The sequence below is a fragment of the Equus asinus genome, chromosome 16 (genome assembly GCF_041296235.1).
Source record: "Equus asinus isolate D_3611 breed Donkey chromosome 16, EquAss-T2T_v2, whole genome shotgun sequence".
In the NCBI taxonomy this organism is placed as follows: Eukaryota; Metazoa; Chordata; class Mammalia; order Perissodactyla; family Equidae; genus Equus; species Equus asinus.
In genome coordinates this window covers 41,394,869-41,415,828 of record NC_091805.1, presented here as the reverse complement: position 1 = coordinate 41,415,828, position 20,960 = coordinate 41,394,869, and the positions used below count along the sequence as shown (strand labels likewise).

General features: G+C 42.1%; 2 protein-coding genes across 5 annotated transcripts in view; one reads left to right on the top strand and one right to left on the bottom strand.

Moving 5' to 3' along the window:
- The window catches only part of GPSM2 (G protein signaling modulator 2), a 47,865-nt gene extending 44,854 nt beyond the window's left edge, over nucleotides 1-3,011 (bottom strand). The window contains exon 1 of one of the 4 annotated variants that reach the window (XM_014835147.3): nucleotides 2,730-3,011. The gene's annotated coding sequence lies outside the window, so the exon portion shown is untranslated. The remainder of the gene's footprint in view (nucleotides 1-2,729) is intronic. The other 3 variants (XM_014835146.3, XM_070486953.1, XM_070486954.1) reach the window with 3 other exon arrangements.
- A 2,264-nt stretch (nucleotides 3,012-5,275) lies between these two features.
- Nucleotides 5,276-20,960, top strand: part of AKNAD1 (AKNA domain containing 1) — a 54,754-nt gene continuing 39,069 nt past the window's right edge. The window contains exons 1-2 of the mRNA XM_044749225.2: nucleotides 5,276-5,399; nucleotides 19,590-19,705. The gene's annotated coding sequence lies outside the window, so the exon portion shown is untranslated. The remainder of the gene's footprint in view (nucleotides 5,400-19,589; nucleotides 19,706-20,960) is intronic.

The window sequence follows — 20,960 nt, the reverse complement described above, 5'->3', positions numbered from 1 at the left end:
AGAAATAAATCCCAAATGCAAAAGGATTATAAATGCCTAAAGAGTATCCCTAGAGACTTTGAATTTAGAATTCTTCATAGGAAAACATAACTCTATCTTCCCCTTCTAAAAGTTATCACCATTCTGTGGAAAAATGTTTCTATTCAATGCAGTAATGTTATGAGAAGATATGGGAAGAATAATTCTAAGTAAAAAGGGCCAAGAAAAGCTTTTGGGAAGCAAGGAAATCTGCACTGCACCTTGAAGGATGGGTAGACCTTATTAGGCAAACGGAGAAAAGCCATTCCAGCACGGGGAAATGGCTCAAGCAGAAGCAAGGAGGTGGGGATGCACAGAATGTGGGCCAGGAAAAGCCCATTGGGTCGGGAGTTGGGAAAGAGCAGTCTAAGGGGGCACTAAATTGTGAGGGACTCTGAATACATATGTGGCTGAAGCACATATTCAGCCTTGTATTCACATAATGGGGAGCCTCATAATTTTTGAACAAAGGAACAGCAAAGTTGAACCCGTGTCAGGAAGATAATCTGGTAGCAACACATAGTGCAGGACAAGGAGACAGATGAAAAATACTGTAAAAACTCCAGAAGCAACTATTGAATAGGAAGCCTTCTAGTGCCATCTTACACTACCAAGGAAATGGCTTTGCATATAATTGATGTCCAGCAAACTTTTTTTGATTTCTTGCTTGGGAAGAAGATAAAAACTACGAAGCAGCAAAGAATCCTATAATAGTGAGAAAACCGGACCTTAATACATTTCTGCTCCACAGTAAAGAGTACATTCATATTCATGTAAATAACTCAGGAAAGTCTTATTCTTAATTTTTTACTGTTTTTATAAAGATGATTAAAAGGATATTGAAATTGTTATGTAATTTATAAGGTATTGTAGGAAAGAAAGAAGTTCTGAAATAAGGACTGGAATGTTTGTGCATAGTTCACAACAAAACACAGCACCTACAGGCATCTTAAAAGTAGGATTATGTCCCCACAAATGGAATCCAGAGACCTGGAGGAGAGTTAAGTAAACACCGAAGCGATACAGCATGTGCTTTGGGATCTGGCCATGGTTTGAATCCCAGCACAGTGACTTAGTTACATGATCTTGAGCGAGTTAAACTCTCAGAGTTGGTTTGGGCACAATGATACTTACCCGACATGTGTTGTGATGATTAGAGATCTGATTCATAAAGCACCTAACTCAATGCCTGGCTCTGGTACTTAAAAGTACTCAATAAAGTATAGTAACAATAATAATAGCTATTGTTATTATTATAAAAAAGAACATGTCTATTAGAATAGATTTAGAAGTCTAAATCTATGCCAGGTTTTCCATTTTAAAATTCCAGAGAAGTAATTACAAAACTTTATCTTTTAGGTAAATCTTGGAAATACTTTATCCTTAAGAAAAAGGCCATTTAAAAAGCTACTATATCCTATCTTTGTTGCAATTAGCCTAGTACCAAGTCTGAGATTTATATTAAGCAATAATACTGTAACACTGCATGTCTGATTGAATAACAGAAGAAAATACACCTGAACTGCTTATCTAGCTAAAGAGGATTGGGGGGAAAATGCCCCGACAACAATATCGCCCAACTTTGTACTTTGTATCCGCTCCACTCCTAACATTATAAACAACAGCCTGAGAAAGCGCTTGCCAGACGAATCCACGGAAGGGGTAGGGTAAGGAAGAGTAGGACTGTCCCTCGTCCCCCGAGCCCCCACTCCTCACACACATGCATGTCAACCAACAGTGATCGGTCGCTCGCTCACTTCCAAACAATCAACCAAAGCTGCTTCTTGAAAAGTGACAGCTCACGCAGGAGTGGTATTTATCAGAGGTAATCGCACTGTGGCTATCAGGCCGGAAATCTTCCGTGCACCCTTCTCAAGCGGCAGCTTGAAAGTTCAGCTCGGTCGGTATGCTGACTTCCCACACACACCACGGGACGCGCCAACACAAGCCGACGGAAGGCAGAGGCAGGAGCCTACTTCGCTTAATTCCACGGCAGGGTTAAATTATGCATTAAGGCAAATAAAATTTCCATCCTTACTCGTTTGCATTAACCGAGTTCAAATGACACTAGTTAAAACGATCAAGATAAAACAAGGAACTTACAGATTTTCCACTTTTTACTATCCGAAGATATTCTACGGGTTTTCAGAAAAGAGCTTTCTTAACATTCTATGCTTACGAAAACTTCTTGCAGCAACTACCGATTTCTACGGTAAATCGACAGGTTGGTGCCCAAAAGGTTCTGAATTTAAACGTGGTAAACGCAGGTGTTTGACAAAAGCTGCCCGGTTTAGACGGCAAGCGCACGACTGCAAGCGAATGCAATCTGCCCGGGATCCAATTCCACGGGGATTCGGATTTTTCAGGGTTGTTTCTCCCATTCAGAATACGTGAGAAGTCACTGTATCCCGACATACTTATTAAGAAAATATTAGGGAACAAAGTTCTTAAGCTTCGGTGTCATTTTAAAACCTCCAACCAGAAAGCAACTGAGCGCTCGTGCGGGACGGAGCCGCTCCTCACAGAGTTTCTGGTTTCTCACCCGCGTCCCCGCCGCGCCGGTCCCCGCCGACCGCCCCGGCTCCTCCCGCCCCGAACAAAGGCGGTCGCCCCCAGACCCCGGACACAGAGCTCACCCCTCACACGCACACACACGCCCCCTCCCTGTCACCCCCCGCCGCGGGCGCCCTCAAACGCCCCTCGGCACTCACCTCCCGCGGGCCGGCGAGTCCGGGGAGCGCGGAGGACGCGGCGGAGCTGCAGCAGCGGCCGCCTCGGGCGACGGGCGGGCGGCGGCGGCCCCTCCAGCCGGCGGCTCAGCGCGCCGCGGACGCCGCGCCAGGCAGGGGCACCGCGGGAGGCCAGCGCGCGCCCCCGACCCGGCCCCCGGCAGGTCACGTGGGCCAGAGCTCCCGGGACTCTCCTCGCCTCCGGGCGCGTCCCACGGCCGACCAGGGGTCCGCCGCGCCGCCCGCTCGCTGCCGCGCCCCTCCTCTGCGCCTGCGCCCCAGCTCCAGGCGCTCCCGTTCAAACCGACACCGCCCCGCGACTTTCGGACCCGCCAATGGCCGGCGCGGGGGGCGGGGCGGGGCCGCCGTCTGCGCGCGGCCTCCGCCTCCTGGGTGGGGGGGGACTGCGTCGTGTCAGGCTGAGGGGGACCTTCGGTGACTCGGTGCTCTGGGATCTGCCCTCCACCACCAAATTGAAGTTTCTCTCCTGTCCTCTTATTTCTTCTTCAGACAGGGAAGGGTGGAGCGATAAATACCGTCCAGAAAGAGTTCTTCAGAGGGGCTCTTGCCCGGACCCCTTGAAAAGACGCGAGCCCCAAACCGGTGCCCCCAGCCCTTAAGGCTGGGTCCCGGCCTAGAGAAGGAGGGTCCCCAGCGGCGTGTGCGGGGTGTGTAAGAAAGCGGGCTCTGTGCAGGGAACAGAGAGCCCCGTGTGAAGTCCGAACAAGGCAGCCTCAGTTCTCGGCGCTGTCACAACTCTGGCGTTTCCAGCTGTTAAAAAAGCAAACTTCTGTTGACTGCAGAATCGCTGGTTCCCAGGAAAACCGGGGAGCTGTTTGACTCAGTTTCAGGCAGCTACATTCCAAATACACTTGGAAGAATAAATCTTATTTCCATTCACTTTCTCTCCATATCAAGTCAACCAGAAAAATAAGTTTCAGCTGTCCTCAAAAATTCCAAGGCTATAGTCTCTCTGGGCTGAAGAATCTGATGAGTTCTATTAGAGTGTTTCTCAAATAGGTATTTCTCCGCTGAAATGAAATTTAAGTGTTTCTACGGGCTTAAGGATATGTGAAAGAAAACCTCGGTTTCAGTCTCTCTCTGAATGATGGCCACAACCCGTGATCCACGCAGCACTTCTATTGGGAACGTGTTACGGCAAATTGGTTAAAATAGCTTTGGCATCCAACTAGACCTGGATTTTGAGTCCATCTCTGCCACTTACTGTCTAATTGACGTTGAACCAGTTACTGATCCTCTTTAGACTTAGTTTCCTCAACTGTAAAATACAGATAATAAACCCTCTTCTAATAAGGGCGGTTGTGATGCTTCAGTGAGGTCAATATTGAGTGGTTAACATAGCGCCTGACTGCTCGATAAATGGTACCTATTAGCGTTATTATCAACGACTACCTTGAGTATCAGGTTCTTAGAAACAAAAACTGAATTAGCTGGCTGTATTATTTCAGGGGTAGATATTATCATTCTTTCTTAATCATAAATTCTTTTTTGGGTGTTCATATGAAAGCCACAAAGGAAGTACAACATATCAAATTCAACATGTCCAAAATGAATCATTATTTCCTCCCTGCAAATCTTCTCTTGCAGTCACTTTCTATCATTGACATTAATCTCCATCTTCCCAATTACTCAAGTTAAATTATCTTTTAAAAGGCAAAAATCAGATATGTCATTCTCCTACTTGAAAATCTTCCGTGACTTCTCATTTGATTTAAAATAAAACCTAAATTCCTTACCATGGCTGTCAGAGCCCTAAGTCATCTTGCCCTGCCCACCTCTCTACTTTCCTTTATTTTTCTCTCCTGCTGGCTCACTTCCCTCCAAGTACACAAGACACTCCTCCGGTCTTGGATTAGACCAAGCCTCAGGGCCTTCTCCCTGGCAGTTCCCTCTGCTTAGATTTTTTTTCCCCAAGCTCTTTAAATAGCTGGCTTCTTTTCATCCTCCAGCTTTCAGCTTATTCATTACAGTATTCAGCAAGTATTTATTAAGTTTCTGCTATGTGTCAGAAACTGATCTGGGTGCTGGGAATATAGTAGCGAGCAAGACAGAACACACCCCCTGCTGTCATGAAGTTCAATAAAAATAAATGACAAGGAAAATATCAGGTTGTGATAGGTACCATGCAGAGAACTCAAAGGAGGATGATGTGAGAGTGGGTGACTGAATGACTGCTTTAGACTGAGGGTCAAGGTAAGAAAGGCCTCTCTGAGAAAATGGTATCAATCTGAGATTTGCATTACAAGAAGGAGCCAGCCTTCAAGCAAAGCTCAGGGAAGAGCGCAGTAGGCAAAGGAAACAACTAACGCAAAGTCCTGTGAGGACAAGCTTTGTGGGTTTGAGAAACTGGAAGAAGGCCACTGTGGCTTAAGCAAAGTGAGGGAGAGAAAAAGTACAAGATGAAGTCATACCAGATCACGTGGGCCTCTGTAAGCCAGGGTAATGAGTTTAGGCCTTATTTTCTGAATGTTGTAGTAGCCAGTGGAACATTTTAAACATAGGACTAACTTCATCTGATTTATATTTTTTAAAAGAGCCCTCTGAAACATATCCAGAATTTGAGATATTCTACAAGAAGTCTAGGCCGGACTCTTCATAAACGTCGTTGTCATGAAAAACAAAGCAAAAAAGGTACGTGAATCTTGACGGAGTCCTGCATCAGAGAGAGAGAAAGAGAGAGAGAGACTACAAAAGACATTTAAGGAACAATTGGGGAAATTTGAATATAGACTGTATATTAGGTGACATTATGGAATTACTGTTAATTTTCTTAGATGTGAAATGGAATTACATTATATAGAATTTCTTTATTATTAGGAAATGCAAGCTGAACTGTTTAAGGGTAAAGAACCATGACTTTTGCAACTTATATTCAAATGATTCGGCAAAAGACAGAAAGAAAGAGAGAAATACAAACCAAATATTAACAATTGGATTTAGATGAAGATATATATATAGCATATATACACTATTCTTGTACTATACTATTCATGTATTATTCTTTTACCTTTTCCAAAAATTTAGAATTTTGCAGAAGAAAAACTAGGGAAGAAAATTACTGTTATAGGCTGAATGTTTGTGTTCCCCCCAAATTCACATGTTTAAACCTAATCCTCAATGTGATGGTATTTGGAGATAGGGCCTTCGGGAAGTGATTAGGTCATGAGGTGGAGCACTCATGAATGGGATTAGTGCCCCTATAAAAGAGATGCCAGGGAGAAACCTTGCCCCTTCCACCATGTGAAGATACAGCAAGAAGGTGGCCCTCTGTGAAGCAGACACTGGATCTGCAGCCACCTTGACCTTGAACTTCCCAACCTCCAGAACTGCGAGAAATAAATGTTTTGTTTAAGCAATCCAGTTTATGCTATTTTGTCAGCCCAAGTTGACTAAGACACCAACTTAACCCAGACCCCAAAGATTTCCACAGAAAATGTTCCAAGAAATGTGAACTTTCACAAATCTCAAATCATACAAAAAAACAAGGCATCCTGTGCAAGAATTAGCAGAAAACACAGATAACAGAATCAAACTCATAGAGACATTGAAACAAGAATTATCAGTTGTAAATTATAAATATGTTTGATATATTTAAAGAAATAAAAGATTGAAAATGAAAATAAAGGCCAAAATTCTGCAAAAAATGAACAGGCAGGTTTAAAAAAGAATCCAATAAAAGTTCTAGTCTTTAAGAAAATGTAATAATTGGAATTTAAAATTCAATGGACAGGTTTAACAGTAGATAGACACAGCTGAAGAGAGAACTAGCAAACTGGAAGAGAAAACTGAAGTAGTTTTTTCACATAAAAGATAAACATGGAGGATAGAGTGAGATGCTCTAACACATGTCCAATCAGAATTCTGAGATGAGAAGAGAATCAGACAATACTTTAAGCAGGATTTTTATAAAGAAGAAAGGAAAAAAGAAATTTACACCTGGACATAAAATAATGAAAATGAAGAGCAGCAAAAACAGAGAAATAATAGTTAAAACCAGTGAGAGAGAAAAGGCTGATTACCTCCAATGGAACAATTAGACTGGCAGGTGACTTAGCAACTGCAAAAACATAAACCTGGGGCCAGCCCTGTGGCCAAGTAGTTAAAGTTCCATGCTCTGCACTTTGGCAGCCCAGGTTTGTGGGTTTGGATCCCAGGTGTGGACCTGATCCACTCGTCAGCCACACTGTGGAGGCATCCCATATACAAGTTAGAGGAGGAATGGCACAGATGTTAGCTCAGGGCTCATCTTCCTCAAGAAAAAAAAAGTAAACTAGAAGAATAATATCTTTGATGTGCTCAGAGAAGATGACTGTCAACCTACAATTATTTATCCAGTGGAAATGTCTTTCAAAAATGAGAGTGAAATAAAGGCATTTTCAGGGAAAGAAAAACTGATTTTGCCACCACAGACCCTCACTAACTAAAATTATAAAGGTTCTCCTTCAAGAAGAAAGAAAATGGTCTTACATGGATGATTAAAGATGTAGGGAGGAAACAGTGATATTATTAAGTGGTCAATTGTAAATATAAACAACTGTAAAAATAGATAACAAAATAGTCATGGATAAATACCAACAACTTTTAACTGATGTCGCTACTTTTTCTTGCCTTGTGAATTCACACATTCATCTGTTCAAGAACACATGTTTAAATGCCTATTATGTGCCAAACACTTTGCTCGGTGCAAGAGACACAGCAGTAGAGTTTTTACCACACCATTTCCGCAATACGAGGTGAAACTCCATGGTGTTGACACTGCTGACAGGCTTCCTTGACCATTTTCCAATGCCATGGAGTAGGGAGAGAGCAATGAGAGGGCAGGGTTGGTAGGATAGACCAAGCTTAGCTTTTCTTTTTAAAGATAAAGCCAGCGTGGATGGACTTTTCTCTGAATTATAAATGACCCCATTGAGTCAAGGCAAATTTGAATAACCAAGGAGATAACACCTGTTGCTTTCCTTTCCTATCAGAGAATTATAGTGTTCCCTTGACTGAAAAAAAGAAGATCAAGTGTAAAGGAACCTCAGCAAGACTGTGGACTCGGCAGCTCCGCCTTTCGGAATACGAGAGGGAAAAAATTAGGGGGTAGGAGCTTTCCAAAGGAATACCAAAGAAAAGGGGCATGAGAGGGAGACTTCAAAATGCAGGGGAAACAGGCTGTTAACAGGCTTATTCTTTCATTTGAAATGTGGAGTGAACCAATAAATAATGGTAGCTAAGATTTATTGGTGCTAAATATGCACCAGGACTGTCCCAAGCACTGTATAGTTTGAAGATTACACCTGGACACTGACTGATATGAGAAAGAAATGAATTAATACATGTAGAGTGCTTAGGACAGCGTCTAGCACATAGGAAGTGCTAGATAATTTTTGCTATTACTATTACTTTAATTATTATTTAATCTTCACAACAACTCTATAAAGTAGGTACTAATATCATCCCCATTTTACAGAATCTTGGCTTGCTTTCCCTCGATGAAGATCCTGAGACAGGGATTCAGATCCACCTGATTATTGAGGCAGGGCTCCTCAGGAGGAATCTGTAAGGAAAGGAGAGAAGCAGAATAGAGAAGAGAAAAGAGCTGAGCAAGAATGGATCTTAAGAAATTTTCACCTTGGTCTGATTCATAGAGGGAAGGCTCTAGAGTCTAGAGCATAATCACACCATAAAATTAGTCCCCACTTTACAAAAGGATGCTGGCTTTTTGTCCCCCTGTATCAGGATGGGGTGTAACTTCCCCAGGTGTGACAGCTCCCTCTGGCACAAATTCTCCAGAGAGGGGCAGCTGTAATCCTTAGTAGCCAACCTCACAGCAGCTGGAAGGTGGGTGTACTGGCCAGTAAAGGGCATCTGAACAGGGCACCTAAACAGCATCCATCACAGCTGGTGAGAGGCAGAGCCAGTCTGTCTCAGGGGCCACGCTTTTAACCTCTCCCTATACCACCTCTTATGAAGTCAAAAGGAAAATGATAAATGGGGACATGTGACTGACAAAGGGTTAATACTAAATACTTAATATTTAAAGAGCTCTTACAATGAAACAACCCAATAGAAGAAAGGGCAACAACCCAATAGAAAGGCAAAGGACAGGGACCAGCACTTGACAATGGAACCTTGAGCGACCACAATGAGCCCACATATGAACTTCAGCTTCACTCTTGTTTAAATAAATGCAAGTTAAAATAACAATGGGACATTGTTTTTTGCCTATCAGATTGCAGATGAAAAAGAATGATAATATTTACCGTTGGTAAGGATATGATGAAATTACCCCTCTCATGTGCTGTAGTTGGGGCTGAAAATTAGTATAACCATTTTGAAGGGAAACTTTATAGTATATACCAAAAACCTCAGTACCTCTTGACCAAATAATTCCATTTTTTAGGACTTTACCTATATTAAAGATCAGAAAAGTGTGCAAAATAAATGTACCAGATGTTCACCACATTCATCACACACCATTTTTAATACAGAAACATTAGGCAAAACTTTACATGTCCAGAACATTGGTGAAAACGGTTCTCGTTAATCTATACAAAGGAATATTATGCAGCCATCAAAACTGATGGCTTAGATGTATACTGGTTGACATAGAAAGGTATTCATAGTGTATTGGTTTGAGTTCTTTAAGGAGTAGGTTATAAAACGCTATAAATATTAACCTTTTCTAATACACTTTAACAATGAACATGTATTACTTGTTGTAATAAAAAAGCTAATCATATTGTGGATAATAAATAAATGAGCAAAGGACCAAGATAACTCACAAATGAAGAAATAAAAATGGCCAATAAACATATGAAAAATGTATAAACTTACCAGTTATCAAAGTACTGCAAGTTAAAACAGCATGGAAATATCCTTTTTAATTGACAAAGATTTTTAACATGTTCCTGTTCAGAGTTGCAGAAAATATCATTATATCACTCCTATGTTGCTGATAAGAATATATGCTTGTACGGACTTTTTTTCCTTGAGGGAGATAAGCCCTGAGCTAACATCCACCACCAATCTTCCTCTTTTATTGCTGGGGAAGATTGGCCCTGAGCTAATACTGCTGCCAATCCTCCTTTTTTTTTTTTTTTTTTTTTGCTGAGGAAGACTGGCCCTGAGCTAACATCTGTGCCCATCTTCCTCTACTTTATATGTGGGACGCCTGCCACAGCATGGCTTGATGAGCAGTGCATAGGTCCACGCCCGGGATCCAAACTAGCGAACCCTGGGGCACCAAAGTAGAGCACACAAACTTAATCACTGTGCTGCTGGGCTGGCCCCTTTTACAGACTTTTTGAAATCAATTTGGTATATATATATTAATAACATTAAAGTACTATATTCTGTCCTAATACTTCTCCATCTAAGAATTTATGCTAAGGAAATAATTTAAAATATAGGCAAGGATGTTTACTCCTACGTTATTTAAAAATCTTGAAAAATTGGATACAACCTAAACGTCTGTCATGAGGAAAATGATTGATTAATTATAGTATAGCCATGTAGTGGATATTACTGTTAAAAACAGGTATTTATTTCAAAGTTTTGATAACATGGGGAAATGTTAAGTGAAAAACGTGTGCCGCAAAATTGTTTATATATTATGACCACACCTATGTAAAACATGTTTAATACACACTAGAATTATGCTGAAGCATTCTAACTCTGCACTTTTTTCTACTTGTCACATTTCTTTCTTTTTTTTTTTTGAGATTGGAACCTGAGCTAACATCTGTTGCCAATCTTTTGATTTTTCTTCTCCTCCCCAAAGCCCCCCAGCACACAGCTGTATATTCTAGTTGCAGGTCCTTCCAGTTGTGGAATGTGGGACGCCACCCCAGCACGGCCTAATGAGCAGTGCTAGCTCCGCGCCCAGGATCCGAACTGGCAAAACCCTGGGCCGCCAAAGCAGAGCACACAAACCCAACCACTCAGCCATGGGGCCAGCCCCTCAGATTTCTTATAACAAGCACAAAAACAAAGCAATTTTTTAAAAGTTTAAAAACTAAGAAAAATTACTGTGGATTTGCATATTCTCCTCTGTCACTTCCTTCTGTTGATTTTCTATAAAGAATACCTAGGTATCAAATGGGATTAAGCGCTTAGGGGTGAGGGGCTAACAGAGCAGTTGGGGGTTTGGCAGGCCTGGGGGAATCTGTCCTGCACTAAGGAGACTAACCATTCCCGGACTGAGGGGTCCCAGGATGCAGAACTTGCTGTTTTAAATCCAGGACGTGAGTTGATAAAGGCAGGGGAGCAGGGCAACCCTTTAGGGCTTGTGGAACAGAGAAGGTAGGTTTAAGAAGCCTATGAGAGGGGCTGGCTCTGTGGCCAAGTGGTTAAGTTCGTGTGCTCTGCTGCAGGCGGCCCAGTGTTTCGTTGGTTTGAATCCTGGGCGCGGACATGGCACTGCTCATCGAGCCACGCTGAGGCAGTGTCCCACATGCCACAACTAGAAGGACCTACAACGAAGAATATACAACTATGTACCGGGGGGCTTTGGGGAGAAAAAGGAAAAAAAAAAATAAAATCTTTAAAAAAAAAAAAAAGAGAAGCAAGTAAGCAATTCAGGGCTTTAGCCAGGAAACGGCCCTGTGCTCTTCCACAGGGTTCACTTTGGCGTTCTCTAAAGTTGAGGTGGTCAATATCACTGCTTAACAGCAGATCTGGAGGCTGCCTGTTAGCAAAGCAATCAAGTGCTCAGATGCCAAAGACGTTGCCCAATGAGTCTTATTTACGATCCCTATTATTCCAAAGATCGCTTAGTAGGGAGGGTTGCTTGGAAAGGAAGTGAGACTCTTATGACTACCCTAGCAATCTTCCATGCGCCTGACTTCCAAGAGCCTGTTTGCCTTTAGGATAGTATGCGTACTCAGATGTCCTCCTCTGAAGACAATACCCACTGTTTTATGACGGGATTGTCAGTCTTAATTATGGGATTGTAAATGTGCCCAGAGGTTCCCTTTGACAGCAAATCATATGAACCTCAATTGTAGTCATTTAGAACTCTTCTTACCTTAGTGGTAGACTCAGATAGGTGCCACCGACCCTTCCCAAACTATGGGTTTTTTGCATCAGTAGGACCTTGGTGTGACCTTGATCTCAGAGACATAAAGGACTAAATAACTTTTAAGAGGCACCTCACTTCCCAGTTAGCTCAAATCCCTCCCAAGAAACCAGGTGTTGTCATGCTACAGATATTTGCTGGCCTGCTGGAGGGATTGTACAGAAAAGAGTAGATCTTTTAAGAATATTGAGTAACACTACCACATCAGTGTCTGTGATGTCTCTTTATTGCTTCTCCTCACAACCCATTACATCTGGCCACCCCCTGACTACAGGCTTTCTTTAAGACATTTGTGAGTTCTCAGAGCCTCTTGAAGTCATTTAGAAGGCTTGTAGATGTTCTCCTCTCTATCTAGCTGAGGATAAAGGCTTTTTAAGTCCAGCTTTCTCACTTAAATTTCTATATTTACAGGCCCTTATGTTAGGGGAAGAGGAGGGAGAGAGGCAAAAAAGATGTGACATTTATTGAGCACCCCGCATGTGTCAGACACTGAACAAGGCACTCCATATATTCATCTCATTTATTCTCTGCAAACACTCTTTATCCCCATTTTGTGGATGAGGAAACTGAGGTTCAAATCTCTTAGATAACTTATCCAAGGTCCTCAGTTAATAAGGAGCAGAACTAAGAGTCTGGTTTTTTAAAACGTGTGCTCTTTCCACTCTCCTCAAGCTGTCAAATGGGTCTTCCTTCCCTCCCTGCCCCCCTTCCCCCCCTCTTCCTTCCTCTCCTTCCTTTCACAAGTATTTTCTAACTGTGATAAATGCCGTTAAAGAGATACACAGAGTGCTCTGAAGGCTTATATCAGGGGAACCAAACCTAGTACAGGAGATGAGGGAAGGTTCTGGAGGGAGTGACATGCTAAGGGACAAGTAGGAAACAACCAGGTAGAAAGGAGGAAGGTGGGGCAGACGCTTTAGGCAGAAGGAACAGCATGAAGGGTAGGCCCTAAGGTGGGAAGGAGACAGGGTGTTTGAGGAACAAAAGAAATGAAGTGCCAAGCATAAGAGGGCAGAGGGAAACCTGGCTGGTGAGGCGGCAGGGCCAAGGAGAGTGAGCGCTTGGAGCTGAGGGAGAGGATTCTGGTCCTTCACCCACTCTACCTCACGCTCACCTGAAACACTAAGGAAGAGGAGTATTTTCGGCCTTCACAGAGAAAACACGTTTTATCTTTAGAGCAGTGTTTCTTTTTCTCCTTCTTCTTCTTCTCAAAGCCCCCCAGTACATAGTTGTATATTCTAGTTGTAGGTCCTTCCAGTTGTGGCATGTGGGACGCCACCTCAGCATGGCTTCATGAATGATGCCATGTCCACGCCCAGGATCTGAACCAGCAAAACGCTGGGCCACGGAAGCGGAGCCCGCGAACTTAACCACTTGGCCACGGGGCGGCCCCTTGAGCAGTGTTGCTTAGTGAAGGCCCTGCTGGCACTTTGGATGTGATAATTCTTCTTTGTCCAGGACTGCTCTGTACCTAACCTCCGCCCTCGCCTCCAGGTACTAAATGCCAGCAGCAGCGTCCCTCCTGCCCAGTCCACCAAAAACACCACACGCGTTTCTGAGGTCCCCTAGTGTGGTCCCGCATCCTGTTGAGAATCATGGCTCTTGTTTGGGCTGCAGGAGTGTCATTGCCATCAATGTCATTACCATGCTTGACCCCTTCACCTATCAACATCCAAACTCCTCTTTTGGTGGATAACCTTCCCTACAGACATCCCAATGGCTCTGATGTTTGTCTCTATGACAGACTGGGAGCATTCCCAATTCCGTGCAGTAACTATTGAGCCTCTGCTATATGCCAAGGTTGGGAGTACAGATAGGCTAGTGACAGAGACAGATGTGAAACAATTAATTACAATATGGTGGGGAAAGGGTAACCGAGGAAGCTTGAACAACCGACGGAGGTGGCGGAGGAGGAAGTAATGACCTCTCCTGGATGAGGAGGCCAGGGAGGGAGGGCATTCCAGGCGGGGAGGACAGCAGCACACGAAAAGACATGGAGACATAAAACGCCAGGTGAGCTTGGGGAGCTATAAATAGCCTGGCATTGTTGAAGCACGAATTTCAAGTCAAGGTGTGGCAGGAAGACAGGTTGGAGAGGTTGGCAGCCACAGTTCACAAAGGCCTCATATGCCGTGCTAAGGAGCTTAGATAATATGCAAAATAAACTCCAAAATGTGTTATACTTGCAAATATTCAATCGTCCTGAAATGATACCATCTGAATGAGGTATTTAAGAGTTTTCTGAAGAGCTATATAGATAAGGTTACTGCAGTGTGACACAAGTTTCTCTCGGGCTCTATAACCTCGCTTACGCAGTTCCTGTGTGCCTTGGAGGATTTTAAAGTTTTTTTTATGTATTGTTATTTTTTAACATTTTATTGAGCTCTAACTGACTAATATAATATAATAAACAGCACATGTTTAAAGTGCATAATTTGTTAAGTTCTAAAATTTGTATGACATGTGTATACACCTGTGAAACTATCACCATGATCAACATATCCATCACCCCTAAAAATTTCCCCCTGCCTCTTGGTAAGTCCTCACCACCCCTCCACCCCAACCCCAGGCAACCACCGATCTGCTGTCTTTCACTCTATGTTAGTTGGCATTTTGTAGACTTTTACTTACATGGAATCATACAGTATGTACTCTTTTTTTTGGTCTGGCTTCTTTCAAGCAGCATAATTATTTTGAGATTCATCCATGTAGTTGCATGTATCAATAGTTATTTTTTATTTTTTAGAACTTTTCATTTTTGAGGTACGCTCTCCTACAGTATTTACTATGTTTCAACAAATTTGCTGTCTGACCAAGCTCCCCATTAGGAAGGGCTTTGGAGGCCACCATCCCCTCTAGAGTCTACAAGAGATGCTGCTTAGGGATGACATGATAAGGCATAAATCCAGTTTTCTAAGAATTCTCCAAATTATAAAAGAGTACTGTGGTAAGCAAAATAACATCTTTCAAAGATGTCCCTGTCCTGATCCCTGGAAACTGTGAAGATGTTACTTTACATTCAAAACGGCCTTTGCAGGTGTGATTAAGTTAAGGATCTTGAGGTGAAGAGACTATCCTGGATTATCTGGGCGTATTATCAATTTAATCACAGGGGTCCTTAAAAGTGAAAGAGGGAGGCCAGAGGGTCAGAGTCTAGAAGAGATTTTAAGATGCTGTGATGTCGGCTTTGAAGATGGAGGAAGGGACCACAGGCCGAGGAATTCAGGCAATCTTTAGAAGCTGAAAAAGGCAAAGAAATGGATTCTTCCCCAAAGCCTGCAGAGGGAATGCAGCCCTCCGACACCTTGATTTTAGCTCAGTGAAACCCATTTTCAGACTTCTGACTTCCACAACTGAAAGACAACAAATTTGTGATGTTTTAAGCCACTAAGTTTGCGATGATTTATTATAGCAACAATAGAAAACTGATATAATTACCAATCCTGTAAAAAAAATATATAACGCTGGTGAGTCTGAACACCTCTCTTTCTTCTTCTACTTTTTGACAAGTGGTCTAATAGGAGTGAAAGCAAGGCAGCTTTGGGATCAAACGACCCATCCTAGCTGCTCCTCTGAGCTCGTTCCCTGTCTTAAAGGAAGGATGATACAGAATTCACCGAGGGGGGCTGTGGAGACGATTGATGAGATGATACACAAAGCAGGCCCTCAATAAAGCTTTGCTTTCCTCACTTCCCACCCAACACTTGAATCAAAGGGACTAAATCCTCGATGCCAGTGACTGGCTGTGTCATTTTGGCTAAATTTCTTTCTCTCCTTCCATCTGTTCCACGAGGTTATAGGGAGATACTTACAAGTCTCTGAGAGCGTTTAATTAGAGTTTGTAATGTGGCTGGATGCTCTTGGTTAAAAAGTGTTATTTAGATGCAAAGTGCTGTTATCTTTTGAGCAAGTAATTATTTCCGGTCCTAAATTGCTTAGCACTGTACTGAGGTTCCAGCTCCGAGATGATGATGTTGCTTGAGAGGGTGAAGAAATACCTCACCGTGGTGTTGGGAGTCTTAATTAATTAATGTTTATTAAGCCTGCACAAGCCTATCATAAAAGGCTGAATGTTGAGTGTTGTTTACCTTTGTATGGTTGTCACTTCCGGTATTTTAATATAGCCGCTAAAATTGTCCAATAACAGTTGGCATTTCAATATTGGATTAGATAATATTTACTTCATAATCATGTTGGGGGGTGTCTGATTAGTATTTAAAGAGCTTTATGCTTTTTACAAGAAAGAGACTAGGGAAAAAGTGTGAGCTAACATTTTTCTATAAAGGCATAATTTATAACAGATTTACATTTCAAATCCTTGTTTCTTATATAAAACCATACCGAATGACTAAAAAGCTAAAATTCTGAAGTACTGAAAGAGATTTTTTTTTGAGGAAGATTAGCCCTGAGCTAACACCTGCTGCCAATCCCCCTGTTTTTTTTCTGAGGAAGACTGGCCCTAAGCTAACATCTGTACCCCTCTTCCTCTACTTTATATGTGGGACGCCTACCACAGCATGGCTTGCCAGTTGGTGCCATGTCCGCACCCTGGATCTGAACCAGCGAACCCCAGGCTGGCGAAGCAGAACGTGCGAACTTAACCTCTGTGCCACCAGCCCGGCCTCTGAAAGAGATATTTTATGTAACAGTTAATAATAATTTTTTTTAACGATTGAGCGTATTGCCAATCTTCCTCTTTTTTTTTCTCCCTCCTCCCCAAAGCCCCCCTGTACATCGTTGTATAGTCTAGTTGTAGGTCCCTCTAGTTGTGGCATGTGGGATGCCACCCCAGCATGGCCTGATGAGCGGTGCTAGGTCCACGCCCAGGATCTGAACTGTAAAACCCTGAGCCATCGAAGTGGGGTGCGTGAACTTAACCACTTGGCCACAGGGCTAGCCCCAATAATAATTTTTTACAGCTAGTATTTCTCAGACTTTATGTGCCGTACACTGTTCTAAACCCCATGCATGTGTTAAAGCTCAAATAGGCATCATCCAGCTCCACTATGCCGCATTTATTTAGAGAGCATTACTATCTGCACACATTTCTGAATACACAACTGGTTCATCAGGATTATTCATCTTGGGGTGAGGGTGGAGGAGGATTTATACTGCATTAGGACTCAGGTTACATTGTAATGGCTGCCATTTATTGGACGTACTGCCTGACAGACACTGAACTAAGTAAATGCATTATCTTATTTCATTCTTATATTAACCCTTTGAGGTAGAGATGTCATCACCACTTTTTCCTACTTTTTATAAAGTAGGAAAATAAGGCTCAGAGAAGTTAGGTAAATTGCCCAAAATTATGAATCTAGAAAGTGGCAAAACCAGGGTTCAAACTCGTGTTCTGCTGTCCCCAGAGCACGAGGTGCCTGAACGAGGGTTAGACAACTATGGTACGTGGCTCATAAGTACTCAGCAAATGGTAGTTGGCTACAAGTATGTTTAAACTATAGAACAATGTGCTCTAATGAAGGTGACCATCTTTCCACGTATTTAGATAATCATCTTTTCATATTTTTAAATGCTACATGTATTTCCTTTTCTATTGATTCATGTGCTTTGCTCTTTGGGGTCATTTTCTTATTGGTTCAAATGAACTTTATTATAAAATACTTGGACAATGCAAGAAAGCATGAGCAAGGAGTCAGGATTAATTCCTCCCTCACCTTCACCTACCTCTACAAGCAAATTGTCAGGTTCTGTTGATTTTTCCTCCAAAATATGGCTTATATCTCAAAGACATTCATTTCTTTAATCTTCACGCTAGCTCCCTTCAGCTTCCCAATACACAAAGTTTTTTTTCACACGTGCCCCTCTGCCCAGAACGTTCTGCCCCGACCCTTTCATGGCTGGCTTGCATCCTTCAGGCTCCAGGTTGAAAAACAGGTCCTCAGAGAGCCTTTCCCTGCCTGTCCTCTCTCAAGAAAGTTTTCCTTCCTTCTCCTAACCTTCATAGCACTTACCGCCATTTATAATATACAATATTCTAAATCCTTTGCATGCAAGTAATGAATTAATATTTGTAAAGTGCTTAGAACAGTGTAAGGCAAATAGTGCTATGTAGGTGATGATTTAAAAAACTAACTCCCATAATCCGCACAACCCTATGTGTGCTATTAATATCCTCGCTTTACAGACGAACAAATGGATGGACAGACAATGTAGAGATGAACATTTTACAGAGGAACAGAGAAGTTAAACAACTTGCCCAAAGTTGTACAGCTAGAGAGTAGCGGAGCCAAGCTACAAACCCAGTCTGGCACCAAAGTCCACACTCCTAACCAATTTCTGTTATTTCCTTTTCAATCCAGGACCTAGCGTAGTGCCTTGCACCTAGTAGGTGTGTTCAATAAATATTTGTTTAATAAATGAAGGAACAGCTCTAATAAGAAAATAAAATTTATTTTCTGTAATCACACCACAGAGAGATTTTGGGAGTCATCCTTTAGATTTTTTTTTTCTAATGCAAGGACAAACTTTTAGTCAAAATGGTAACTTTTAGAAATCATTCTGAGGAGCACAGATCAGGCATCAATGTACAATATGTTTGAGATTTTATTCCTTATTATTATTTTTTAATTATAATTTCAGGTCAGTGTTCCTTCTTTAGGCAGGGGATGGAAGGTCAGGGAGAGAGGGATAAGTCTTTAGATAAAAGAGAAAAAAATTTCCTAAAATATTCTGGCCCTTCTTATCTCCAGACAGAGGTTGCCAAACTTATACTAGAAAGTTTAAGGAAGGGATGAGATTTAAAAATATATATATATACTTCTTTAAATCAGTGTCTTTTCAAATTTGTCATTAGAAGTATTTTTAGAACATCAATTGGTAAGAGTTTTCTAAAGGTTCCCAAAGTACAGCAAAGGTCCATGGTTTACTGTACAAATTAGACAACTTGTGATGATTACGTGGCTATATCAATGGGAAAATTGGATAAAAAGACAGTGCTGACCCCCAAAAGGCAAAAAAAATCGGCAAAGTCTGCTGGTAGGACACTGAGAAGAAGCTTTGCCAAATACTGGTTTGTTCACAGTTTCAAAGATTTTTTGTTCTGACTTTTGAAATAGTTTCAGGATAAATAATTTGTAACAGCTGGTCATCAAATTCATGCACGTTCACGGAAGGCCTATGTCTCTAAGACTGACTATAAATAATATATCCATCTGGTTCCCAAGGGAGTATTGGGTTGATTTGCTGCTCCATCAGAGTGTCTTCCTTCTGCCACTCAACAATAACAGGATGAAGCCAGACTCCCACGCTGAATAGTATATGGATACAGTTACAGACATTGCATTTGTGGGCACCCCACGTTTCTGAGATAAAGTTAGCTGGTAGGATTACCAGAGTGTAATCAAATGCAGTCATTGCAGCGGGAGCTTGTATCACATTACCTTTGGAAATATTTTAATCTAGAAACACGGTACACGGGATACAAAATCCACGAATACCTGACCTCTGGGCGTGGCCTAAGGACATGCTATTCTGAACCATCTCCTATTTGCTTTCATGGGTAAATAGAAATCTTGAGCTAGGAATAGAGGGAGAGAATTTGAAAATTAAAACAGAGTCAAACTAAGTATTTTTGAATGCCCTTAAAAGATTAAAAAAATAATAAAGACAAGTTTAGATCACATCAGAAGTTCCCTATGTGGTCTTCAGGGCTGATTTCTTGCAATTGAAGGAAGCCCAGAAGAAGGAGACACACCATGACATTGAAGCTCACTTATTGTTCTATTATTCATTTGCAGCTGACTTCCAACTATTAAAAAAAAGAAACATGATTTGGAATTAAAGGATTGCTCCTCTGTATTACAAGGCCCTTCGACCAGTTCACTCCATGATGTCCAGAGACCCCAAGATGGAGGTGAGTTTCTATTGCTACTGCTGTTGTCTTAACCTCTTTGTGTTGACTGAAGCGGGTGTTGGTTGAAGACTCAGAGCAGCACATTGCTTTTCGCAGTACAAAATATTGTTGGATCGTGTACTTAAAGCTCCCAACTGTCATCTATTCGCATTCTTAATGATACACATATAAAGGAGTAAGAAGAATTTGGATGTTGAATCATTGCCTCCAGGAGTCAAATCCTATTTTCATTACAGTCTGTAGGGTTGATCTTAGAAGAGTGAGGTTCAGGACCTGAGAGTATTAAGTGGCTGGTACTTTAGTGGAGGAGGCAGGGGAGGGTGCGTGGAAACAACGCCTGCTTTCTCCTCTATCTCTGGTCATATACACCCTGTCTGGAGGTACCAGAGGTCTAAACACAGAAGAGAGGGTATTGGGGATGAAGTTAAGAGCTTGTCACAGGCACATGGCTCCTCAGTTTTCCTTTGAATATGGAGACAGTCCACCGATATGATAAATACCATTTGTATTACTAAGATAATAATGGTAACAATAATAATAATAAATGGGCTTAGTGAATAGAACAAATATCACTTACCAGCCAGAAACAGTGATTCACTGATCATCTTTGACCTCTAATCACTAAGGAGTTTTGGTTTTCCCATCTATAGACACTCTTAATTGATTCCATCAAATTCCCTGTCATCCCAACATGGTTATCCTTCTTCTCTTACACTAGGCAAATTGGTGAGCTTAAGTCAGCACTTCAACACTAAATTCAGACTTCATACTAACATAGACCACACAAGGAAGAGCCATCAGCATAGTGAGCCCCTTGTTCTTCACCCCTGCTCTGGGCCCAGACTGAAGTGTTTTCACAGGGCTGGGTCCCTGGGAGGTGCTGGCTGCATTTGCTCAAAGTGCTCATGCTCAGGGTGATTTGTGAGCTATTGCTGAGCACATAATGGTCAGTATGGCTGCATAAGCTGTCGTGGCCCCAAATGTGCTCACCTGAACTCAGTAAACCAAATCGGGTTCTATAGAAAGATTCTGTTGGGTTCTGACCAGAATCTCTTCAGATGCGCCTTTGAACTTCAAGATTGAGCTGGGTATTGACGTGGGGAGATGTTCCAGTTCCTTCCAGCTGCCTGTAAGGGGTTCGTTACAACGCTAAGGATGTAGATTGTTCTTTTACAGAAGAAATCCTTTTGATAGTTTGCAGGGACATAAAAAAATGACAATAACAATAATAATAACAGAAGTTGTTTTCCTGTGT